The sequence below is a fragment of the Triticum aestivum genome, chromosome 2A (assembly GCF_018294505.1).
Source record: "Triticum aestivum cultivar Chinese Spring chromosome 2A, IWGSC CS RefSeq v2.1, whole genome shotgun sequence".
NCBI classification, from domain to species: domain Eukaryota; kingdom Viridiplantae; phylum Streptophyta; class Magnoliopsida; order Poales; family Poaceae; genus Triticum; species Triticum aestivum.
Genome location: NC_057797.1, coordinates 442,716,373 through 442,729,102, shown reverse-complemented (window position 1 = coordinate 442,729,102; position 12,730 = coordinate 442,716,373).

The window sequence follows — 12,730 nt, the reverse complement described above, 5'->3', positions numbered from 1 at the left end:
TAATAAGCTTCTCAAACTTCACTTCCACGTATCACCGTGGAGAACTCAAACCGATGCACCAAATGCAATGGCAAGGGCACACGGAGTGCCCAAGTCCTTCTCTCTCAAATCCCACCGGAGCAACTAATGCTAGGGAGGAAAATGAGAGGAAGAACAAGAAGGAGAACACCAAGAACTCCAAGATCTAGATCCAAGGGGTTCCCCTCACATAGAGGAGAAAGTGATTGGTGGAAATGTGGATCTAGATCTCCTCTCTCTTTTCCCTCAAAAACTAGCAAGAATCCATGGAGGGATTGAGAGTTAGCAAGCTCAAAGAAGGTCAACAATGGGGGCAAAAACGAGCTCAAGAGATAGGGAACCATTGGGGAAGAAGACCCCCTTAAATAGGTCCCCACGAATCTGCCCGTTATGTACAGAATAACATAGGAGCGGTACAACCTCTATGAGCACCGGTACAACCGGTAACAGGCAATAAGCGGTACAACCGGCCCACAACCGCCCAACAACCGCACCACAACAGAGACCAGTCCGGTGGTAGAGCGGTACATGACCGGTACAACCTCCGGACCAATTCTGGAGCGGTACAACCGCTCCAAACACCGGTTGTACCGGTCAAGCGGTACAACCTCTCCATGGGGCGGTACAACCTCTCTGTGTAAAACAGGCAATATCAAAACAGCCACAACTTTCGCATACGAGCTCCGAATTCAACGAAACCAAGTTTGTTGGAAAGCTAACGACAAGGGCTAACACAATCTTGAGAGAAATATCAATAAGAAGCAAATGAGAAAAGGACCATAATAAAATGGTGAGAACCCTTCCTCGGATAAGACCGGTAAAACCTCCAACACCGAAAACATCATAGAAGATGCATGCGAACTCCGTTTTCGATGAACTCAAGCTTGTCATCAAGATGACCATAAGCTCTAAGACTCACAAATGGAACCAAACAAGAACCAAGAAAGATGATGCAAGGATGCAATGGTTTGAGCTCTCGACTAATGATACGATCAAGCTACTCCCTAGAGAGCCCCCCTTGATAGTACGGCAATCGATCCTACAACCCGGTCTCCCAACTACCACTATGAGACCGGTAAAATAGAAAACCTATCAAGGGCAAACCTTTGCCTTGCACATAGTCCACTTGAGCTAGATGATGACGATCTTGACTTCCTCAAGTTGGACCACCTTTCTTGATTGTGTTGGCTCGATGAAGACTAGTTGATTGCTCCCCCATACTCCACTATGGGTGAGCCACTCTTTGGCACATCTTCACAATTCCATTGACACCACAATGGACGGCAAGCTTCAAGCTTGATTGCTCCCCCATACTCCATTATGGGTGAGCCACTCTTCGAGTTGCTCCACTTGAACTTGCACACTGCAAACTTGATGACGATCACCACTTGATGTCATCCTCCATGGGTTGTATGAGATCTTCCTCTTGACGCAAGACCATGGAAACATACCTAACCCCACAAAGAACTCTCACGTAGACCATGGGTTAGTACACAAAGCGTAATGGACAATGCTTACCATACCATGGGATCACTTGATCCCTCTCGGTACTTCTTCTACGCTTTGTGAGTTGATCAACTTGATTCACTCTTGACTTAGTCTTGATCAACATTGAATCTTTCCAACTCTCTTCATTTGGATGATGTCTTGAAGGTAAACATGAATGATCACACAATCTTCTTCTTCAAGACATGCTTGCAATAAGCTCAACTCACACATGACCAATCTTTGGATAATTCCTTGAAAAGCACTTTGGCCATCTCAACTCACACATGACCAATCTTTGGATAATTCCTTGAAAAGCACTTTGGCCATCTCATAAACTCCTTGAAACCAACACATGGACTTCAAGACAATCCTATGGACAAATGCTTCAAATATAACTCAAGGCAACCGTTAGTCCATAGAGATTGTCATCAATTACCAAAACCACACATGGGGGCACCGCATGTCCTTTCAATCTCCCCCATTTTGGTAATTGATGACAATCACTTTCAAGAGAGTTTATATAAGGAATTATTTATCACCATGCAATGCAACAACCAATAATGCATGTGTATGAGATGCAAATGCTTAGGTACAAAACCAAAGCAAGAAAAAAAAACTCTCTAAACTTATCCACAAAACTCTCTGAAACTTCTCCCCCATTGGCATCGATTGCCAAAATGGGCGAAAAGCTTAGAAGGCCAATATAAATTGTGTTCCTCCATAAGTTGTGTATTTCTCAACAAGAGAGTGGAATGCCATACACATATCCAAAGGTAATACTTGGAGGAAGACCAACTATATTGAGGCACCAAGATTGCTAAAGGAAGATATGCCACAAAGACATAACAAAGAGAGACACAAGCAATCAGAAGATACCAATTGAAGCAAGTAATCAACGAATATCAATTGAACCAACTAGACCAAACATCATACGTGCCACAAGAATAAAGATATTATGATATGAGCAGAGGATTGTGCTAAAGAAACTAGAGAAGCTCCCCATGATTTGTGCACATCAATAATTTTTGTATTTGGATACAAAGTGCACAAAATAGGATCATAGCTCCCCCAAAATCAATAGAAACTTACAACAAGTGTAAGTGAGCATATAGGAAACAAAACCTAGTACTTGCAACAAACACATGGTTGAGCAACAAGTAAAAGAGGCAACTTAAGAAAGGGCTCAACCAAAATGATGTGTGTGAGTCAAGGCAAAACACTTGAGAAGACTAAAGTACGGATGAGCATTAAGCATCAATAAAGTCTTGAAAGAATGAGGCACACAGTGCAAGGCCTATCATTCCCACACACAACTAGCAAATGGGTTCACAAGCTTACTAATAAGCATATAAAGAACCTATGCTTGTGACAACCCGTCGTGAAGATAGAATATGAAAGCCTCATCAAGACAAGGGATACCTATTAAGATGGCAAAAGCCTCGTAAAGATAAGCATGAGGAAAATAATCTTCACCACACAAGAGTGCATCAAGATGCAACGATAGAAGACACGCACTCAAGGCAAAAGCTTTCACGGAGCCACCAAAGAAATAACATAAGAAAGACAAGGTGGACGTGAAAGAAAGGATATCAACTAGATATGCAACTTATCTCAAGTGTGTAAGATTCTAGGTAGACAAAATCATGATGATATATATCTACAAAGAAGGATGTACACCCGAAATAGTTACAACACGAGGAACAAGATATCCAAAGGGAGGTCATACATATACCAATAAGATATTTGCTTGGAAGCATAGCACATGGCTAGATATGGTCTTATTGTATATAAATGAATTCCTACCACACACCCATCAAAGACATCACAACTAGCAACAAGAGATCATTGTTGGGATGCTTTGAGAAAGGGAACACGTATCACAAGAATGAATGAATAACATGCCATGATACAACCTACACAAGGTTGATGCAAGAAATGTGTGCATGAAGAATATGAAGATACTTGTTACCGAGTTAACATTGGAAGTATGTAGTAGATACCAATTGAAGGTAGATAGTAGTTCATTGATCATCCTAGCTCGACTCCAATAAGCACATGATGACAACACCTTCCTTGTGAGTGAGCCGAGCATCCAATGTATCTCCAATTGTTCCTAGAACAACAACACAAACAAAATGGTACCCAAACTCTTTGGGACCAAAGAGTTAGAAACACCAACAATACATAGGACAAACTCCACATAAATATGTGCATATAGAAAAGGAAATGAAATTCATGCACATCTCATCCAATTTGAGACTTGGTGGAGTTTCCCCTATATATTGGGTCGAAGAAAGAAAGCATGCCAAAGATACTACATGAAGTTAATATGCATGCTCAAGACTTTCAAGAACCGATACCAAATGACAAAGAAAACCAAGTGAAGAAAAGATACCAAATGAATAAAACATCACTTGGAGGATATCCATAAAAGATACATCAAGGAATGAGATATCCATTGATACACTCAAAAAAGGTATCAAACTCCCAAAAGAGAGGATGGTTCCAAACAAACCAAGCTCTCTACAAAGTTTCATGATGGCACAAAGTACCAAAATGAAAACGGCTTGCCTTCCACCAACACACACTTGATAAGGATCGCAAGACGAGTGTTTTATAGAAAATAGGATAGCTCCCCCAAGACTAGTGCATTGAGAGAATTTGCATTTGAATACAAAATGCACAAGGTGGGATCACCACTTTCACTATATCTAGAAAACACTAAACAAGATCCACAAGTGGTATGGAAGACAAAGGGAGATGATACAATCCTTGGCAAGAGAAAAGGCAAATAAAAAACAAAAGCCAATGTAAAGATGATCAATAAATTCTACCACAAAAGTGAGTACCAATTGTCAAAAGACAAGAAGTAAATGGAAATAATTCCCGGTGGTAGATAGCAAGGATATCCGACATCATCTTCACACCATACAAAAAGCAAATTGCAACTTGTAGAGCTAACATGCCACCTAGGAACAAGATAATTTACAATATCAACTCTAGATGACAATATCTCAAATGTACACATTTTCTAGGCTAGTAATATACACATAGCATATTACTCCCCCATAATGTGATACCAATTAAAGATAGACAAGAGGCAATTAAAGGATCCAACAAGAGATAATTAATGGACTATTTAGAATTTGAATTTCTCATGAGAAGACATACCACATAGTGACTAGATAAGCTTGCAATATCAATACTAAGTGGTATTCCCCATGTACCCACCTTTATAGGATTGTGAAGTGCACAAAGCACATCACTCCCCCATAATGGGATATTCCATTAATCTCTCACAAGAGCCAACTAAGAAATAAACAAGATGCAAAAGGCTCAACGCATGACACACACGTACATGATGTGCAAACCAACACACACATACTTGATTGCTCAAGATAATCAAGTTGGAAGCACAACATATACAAACACATGCAAGGAACAAAACCAAAACATGCAAGGGGGCAAGTAACTTTCAATGTAAGCAATTGAGGTACAAGTTACCGCAAGGAGGCACATTGGATATAAGATATAATCTTGATGATTCAATTGACTTGGCTTGAGACAATAAGAATGATGAAGTACCCTTAATTCTTCATAATGTAGCCAAGTCTCCAATGACCTCCAACATCACCTATTGATCAAGTTTGAGCTTGTTGGTCCCCAACCAAGTTGGGTCCTAAGAGGTTAGTCACAATAGGCTTGGCTACCCAAATGGTTCTTTGCTTCAAACCACTTTGAGTACCAACAAACTTGGCAACCACATTGCCAACCTTATCCTTCCCAAGAGAATAGACATCATCAATAATAATTGGGTTGGATAAGTTACCACTAGTGCATGAAGAGGCGAGGTGACCTTTCTCGCGACATAGGTAGCAACGTCTACTCTTCACTTTCTTCTCACTTGATTTCTCAACTTGAGAAGCATAAGCTTGAGTCTTCTTGGGAAGAGGCTTTTCTTCAACTTGAGGTTGAGAATGAGAGTGTACTTGTGGCCGCTTCCCTTGTTGCTTGTCACTAATGGGCTTCTTCTTCAATGGGCAAGATCTAACATGATGCCCTTCTACTTTGCACTTGAAGCAAACAATCTTGGCCGAATTCTTGACTTGTTCTTGGCCCTTCCTTTTGTTCACCTTGGACTTCTTCTTCTTGTTGGAGTTGAATCCAAGTCCACCTTTGTCATTGGGGGATTTTTGCACACTCAAGATATTGTTGAGTGTGGATTTCCCTTCATGACTCTTTTCCAAGTCTTTCTTCAAAGAAGTGACTTGGGCCTTGAGCTCTTTGATTTCCTCTACATGGTTAGTCTCAACACAAGTACTAGAGGAAGTATAAGCTTCATCGTTAGAGCAACAAGGCAAGGAAAGCAATTCATCACAAGATGTACCAACATTGTGAGTAGATGAATTACAAGGACTAGCACATGGCAATATAGCATTTTGACTAGAATTAGTGCTAGTATCCACATGAGGCTCACTAGATGTTACCTTAGAAATCATGGCCTCATGAGATATCTTTAGCTCATTATGGGATACTAGAAGATCATCATGAGAGCTTGAGAGCTTTTCATGGTTTTCTTCCAATTTCCCATAATTGCTAGATAGCAACTCAAGTTGAGCCCGAAGCTCAACATTCTCCTTCAATATGGATGCTTCACAAGAGATAGAGTTAGTAGCACAAGCATCATCATTAGCAACAAGAGGAGAAGACAACTTGGCAAGCTCTTTTGAATAAGAAGCTTTAAGTTGAGCATGAGACTCGGTGAGTTTGATGAGCTCACCCTTAATGACCCTTGAGCCATTTTCGAGGTGCTCAAAGTCCTCAAGGAGTTTAGCATGCGCAACTTCAAGCTCCTCATTTTTAGTTTCAAAATCATTGGCCACCTCAAGAGCTCTATCACGAGATTCCCTCACTCTAGATAATTCTAGAGCAAAAGTCTCCTCAAGAGATTCCTTGGTGGTTTGTTCAAGTTCAAGAGCTTGAGAGAGGTCCGCAATCTCATTAGCGTAATCACGCTCATGACCTTCCATTTGATCAATGGTGACCTCATGCTCCTCAAGACGAGATTCCAACTCATCAATATATTTCTTGCCCTCAATAGCAATAGACATGATTTCCATGAAGTTGGAACGAGCAATTTTATTCTTAAGAAGAGCTTTAAAAATCATTTCCCCCTTAATTTTTAAGGAGGCAACATCATCATTCTCTTCATCATAATCAACATCATCATCACTCTTGCCATCATCAATATCATCACAAGATATATTGGGATTCAAAGTGGGAGATACCTTTGAAGCCTTGGCCATAAGGCAAAATGCAATAGATGATGATGTAGGATCCGTTGAAGCACCATTCAAGACCACATCTTGTTCCATGGGGTGTTGGGTTTCCTCTACATTGTTAGCACAACAATTCGAGGAAATATATGCATTTTTATCATGGCAACAAGACATAGTAAACATATCATCATGAGATTTAGTCAAGCAATTTCTACATGATATGCAAGGACTATCAACACAAGCATATGAAACATTTCGAGTGCTCGAAGTGTTAAAGCCCAAAGAAGGAGTATTGCAATAAGATAGTGATGAAGGATCATCCACAATAAGCATACTATCATCATTGCAATGACCAACACTACTCACCATATCATTACCTTGTGGCAAACCACATGTAGGTGAAGTAGAAGAAGTTGAGAAGACTATACGACCGGAGGTGGAGGGAGAACAATCATCCCCACAAATCTTGGACACACCATATTTTTCTTGAAGCTTCGTCCACAACTCATGAGCATCCCGGAACGGCATGAGTTGAAATATAACTACATTGCTCAAAGCATCGAAAAGCACATTAGAAGCTTGAGCATTGAGATAAGAGTTTTTCTCATCCTCTAAAGATAATCTTTGGGGATCCTTTGGAGGAGAAAAACCCATATCTACAATTCGCTCTAAATTTGGGTCCATGACCCTAAAGAGATTAAGCATGCGAATTACCCAAACATCAAAATTTGTGCCATCGAAACTAAGAGTGTCAGAGAATCCTAATCCCCTAGTCGACATCTTTACTCTCTAGGCGGTAAAGCCTAATAAAGAGAGACGAGGCTCTGATACCAATTGAAAGATCGTGGATGTCGCCTAGAGGGGGGTGAATAGGCGTTTTAAAATAATTACGATTTAGGCTAGAACAAATGCGGAATAAACCTAGCGGTTAATTTGTCAAGCACAAAACCTAAAACAACTAGGCTCACCTATGTGCACCAAGCAAGATAAGCAACTATGCAATAGCAAGATATATGACAAGAAACAATATGGCTATCACAAAGTAAAGTGCATAAGTAAAGAGCTCGGGTAAGAGATAACCGAGGCACGCGGAGACGACGATGTATCCCGAAGTTCACACCCTTGCGGATGCTAATCTCCGTTTGGAGCGGTGTGGAGGCACAATGCTCCCCAAGAAGCCACTAGGGCCACCGTAATCTCCTCACGCCCTCGCACAATGCAAGATGCCGTGATTCCACTAAGGGACCCTTGAGGGCGGTCACCGAACCCGTACAAATGGCAACCCTTGGGGGCGGTCACCGAACCCGTACACTTTGGCAACCCTTGGGGGCGGTCACCGGTACCCGTCAAATTGCTCGGGGCGATCTCCACAACCTAATTGGAGACCCCGACGCTTGCCCGGAGCTTTACACCACAATGATTGAGCTCCGAACAACACCAACCGTCTAGGGCGCCAAGGCACCCAAGAGGAACAAGCTCTAGGGTGCCCAAACACCCAAGAGTAATAAGCTTCTCAAACTTCACTTCCACGTATCACCGTGGAGAACTCAAACCGATGCACCAAATGCAATGGCAAGGGCACACGGAGTGCCCAAGTCCTTCTCTCTCAAATCCCACCGGAGCAACTAATGCTAGGGAGGAAAATGAGAGGAAGAACAAGAAGGAGAACACCAAGAACTCCAAGATCTAGATCCAAGGGGTTCCCCTCACATAGAGGAGAAAGTGATTGGTGGAAATGTGGATCTAGATCTCCTCTCTCTTTTCCCTCAAAAACTAGCAAGAATCCATGGAGGGATTGAGAGTTAGCAAGCTCAAAGAAGGTCAACAATGGGGGCAAAAACGAGCTCAAGAGATAGGGAACCATTGGGGAAGAAGACCCCCTTAAATAGGTCCCCACGAATCTGCCCGTTATGTACAGAATAACATAGGAGCGGTACAACCTCTATGAGCACCGGTACAACCGGTAACAGGCAATAAGCGGTACAACCGGCCCACAACCGCCCAACAACCGCACCACAACAGAGACCAGTCCGGTGGTAGAGCGGTACATGACCGGTACAACCTCCGGACCAATTCTGGAGCGGTACAACCGCTCCAAACACCGGTTGTACCGGTCAAGCGGTACAACCTCTCCATGGGGCGGTACAACCTCTCTATGTAAAACATGCAATATCAAAACAACCACAACTTTCGCATACGAGCTCCGAATTCGATGAAACCAAGTTTGTTGGAAAGCTAACGACAAGGGCTAACACAATCTTGAGAGAAATATCAATAAGAAGCAAATGAGAAAAGGACCATAATAAAATGGTGAGAACCCTTCCTCGGATAAGACCGGTAAAACCTCCAACACCGAAAACATCATAGAAGATGCATGCGAACTCCGTTTTCAATGAACTCAAGCTTGTCATCAAGATGACCATAAGCTCTAAGACTCACAAATGGAACCAAAAAGAACCAAGAAAGATGATGCAAGGATGCAATGGTTTGAGCTCTCGACTAATGATATGATCAAGCTACTCCCTAGAGAGCCCCCTTGATAGTATGACAATCGATCCTACAACCCGGTCTCCCAACTACCACTATGAGACCGGTAAAATAGAAAACCTATCAAGGGCAAACCTTTGCCTTGCACATAGTCCACTTGAGCTAGATGATGACGATCTTGACTTCCTCAAGTTGGACCACCTTTCTTGATTGTGTTGGCTCGATGAAGACTAGTTGATTGCTCCCCCGTACTCCACTATGGGTGAGCCACTCTTTGGCACATCTTCACAATTCCATTGAGACCACAATGGACGGAAAGCTTCAAGCTTGATTGCTCCCCCATACTCCATTATGGGTGAGCCACTCTTTGAGTTGCTCCACTTGAACTTGCACACTGCAAACTTGATGACGATCACCACTTGATGTCATCCTCCATGGGTTGTATGAGATCTTCCTCTTGACGCAAGACCATGGAAACATACCTAACCCCACAAAGAACTCTCACGTAGACCATGGGTTAGTACACAAAGCGTAATGGACAATGCTTACCATACCATGGGATCACTTGATCCCTCTCGGTACTTCTACGCTTTGTGAGTTGATCAACTTGATTCACTCTTGACTTAGTCTTGATCAACATTGAATCTTTCCAACTCTCTTCATTTGGATGATGTCTTGAAGGTAAAAATGAATGATCACACAATCTTCTTCTTCAAGACATGCTTGCAATAAGCTCAACTCACACATGACCAATCTTTGGATAATTCCTTGAAAATCACTTTGGCCATCTCAACTCACACATGACCAATCTTTGGATAATTCCTTGAAAAGCACTTTGGTCATCTCATAAACTCCTTGAAACCAACACATGGACTTCAAGACAATCCTATGGACAAATGCTTCAAATATAACTCAAGGCAACCGTTAGTCCATAGAGATTGTCATCAATTACCAAAACCACACATGGGGGCACCGCATGTCCTTTCAGGTAGTGAAGAAATTGTTGAGGTCTCTTCACAGCTCCTTTTGATACCTTAGCCCTGATGATACAAGAGCGTCCTGATTACAAGTCACTTGACCCCGCTGATATTCCTGAGAGAATCAACACTCATGAATTTCAACAAGCTGAGAAGAGAGATATGTATGGTCCCAGCTATGGACGACCTCGCGATGTGAAGGCAAAGGCTAAAGAAAAGGAAATTTCTTCATTTGAAGAAGAACAAGAGGTATCTGAATGTAGTACAGATGATGCTGAGGAAATTGGCCAAGATCTGGCCATGCTCGTGAGGAAGTTTTAGAAGTTCTCCAAAAGGAACCGCTTTGGAAAGTCTTCAAAGTACGATTCAAATAACACTGAAGCGTCCGCTTGTGACTACGACAAAAGAACTTGCCACAAATGCAAGAAGACAGGTCATTACATCGCTGATTGTCCCCTCTGGAAAAAAGGGTCAAAGAAGAAAAGATCTAGCAAGGACGATGATTCTTATGACAAGAAGAAGTCCTCAAAGTACTCATCAAAGTCCTCATCAAATAAGAAAAGCACCTCCGGCAGAGCTCATGCTTTCATTGGGAAGGAAATGGATTTTGAGGAAGAATTTGAGGAAGATGAGGAATCTGAGGAGGAATCTAACTCTGGGGTTGTAAGCTTGTTCCTCACTATGGAGTTCGTCAACAAGTCCATCTTTGACCATGAAGAAAAGGGAGACTCCACCAACGCTGAAGACTGTTTTGATGACTATGCTCCCACCTATTGCTTCATGGCAAGAGGTGCCAAGGTAACCTCATGAGAAGCTTACTTTAATACTTCAAGTGATGATGACTCTGAATGTGAAGAAAAACCTAGCTATAAGAAACTTGTTGAAATTGCATCTGAACAACAAAATGCTATGGAAAATATTCAAAAATTGCTACAAAAGTCATGATCTGCTTGATGAGGAAATGGATAATAGTCAAGGTTTGCCTGAGGATCTCAGATGCCTTAAGTCACAATATGAAAAACTTGAAAGTCATCATGTGGCGCTCTCAGCTGCACACGAGAAGCTATCCTATGAATTTCTTCAAAGGAATTAAGAGCTCGCGAAGCTGAGAGCTTCTCATGATGATCTTCAGAAAGACAATGATTCTTTACACGCTCAACAGATCAGCGCTTCTCAGGAAGAATTTATTGCTCTATGTGAAAATACCTTGAACGTGTTAATGCAAATTCCTCAATTGAATGTTCAAATGCTTCAACTGTTGCTATATCTTCAATTGTCTCTGTGGTTTCAATTCCCTCATGATGACCCACAAGTATAGGGGATCAATTGTAGCTCTTTTCAATAAGTAAGAGTGTCGAACCCAACGAGGAGCAGAAGGACATGACAAGTGGTTTTCAGCAAGGTGATGTCTGCAAGTGATGAAATTGTAAGTAACCGAGTAGTTTGATAGCAAGATATTTTGTAACAAGCAAGTAATGATAATAGTAGCAAAAGTGCAGCAAGGTAGCCCAATCCTTTTGAGGCAAAGGACATGCCAAAATGGTCTCTTATAGTAAGCAAAAGGTTCTTGAGGGTACATAGGAATTTCATCTAGTCACTTTCATCATGTTGTCTTAATTCGTGTTCGGTACTTTGATAATTTGATATGTGGGTGGAACGGTGCTTAGGTACTGTTCTTACTTGAACAAACCTCCTACTTATGATTAACCCTCCTGCAAGCATTCGCAACTACGAGAAAAGTATTAAGGATAAATTCTAACCATATCATTAAACTTTTGGATCCAATCGGTCCTTATGGAATAGCGCATAAACTGGGGTTTAAGCTTCTGTCACTCCCGCAACCCATCATCTAATTGCTACTCCACAATGCATTCCCTTAGGCCCAAATATGGTGAAGTGTCATTTAGTCGATGTTCACATGACACCACTAAGGGAATCACAACATACATACTATCAAAATATCGAACACATATCAAATTCACATGATTACTTGCAACATGATTTCTCCCGTGACCTCAAGAACAAAAGTAACTACTCACAAATGATAATCATGCTCAAGATCAGAGGGGTATTAAATAGCATATTGGATCTGAACATATAATATTCCACCAAATAAACCATATAGTAATCAACTACATGATGTAATCAACACTACTAGTCACCCATAAGCACCAATCTATAGTTCTGGTAACAAGATTGAACACAAGAGATGAACTAGGGTTTGAGATGATATGGTGCTGTTGAAGATGTTGTTGGATATTTCCCTCTCCAAGATGGGAGAGTTGTTGGTGATGATGATGACGATGATTTCCCCCTCCGGGAGGGAAGTTCCCCCGACGGAATCGCTCCGCCGAAGGGCAAAAGTGCTCCTGCCCAAGTTCCGCCTTGAGATGGCGGCGCTCTGTCCCAAAAACCTCCTCCTATTTTTTCTAGGTCAAAATGACTTATATACCATAAGATGGGCACCGGAGGAGGGCCTGG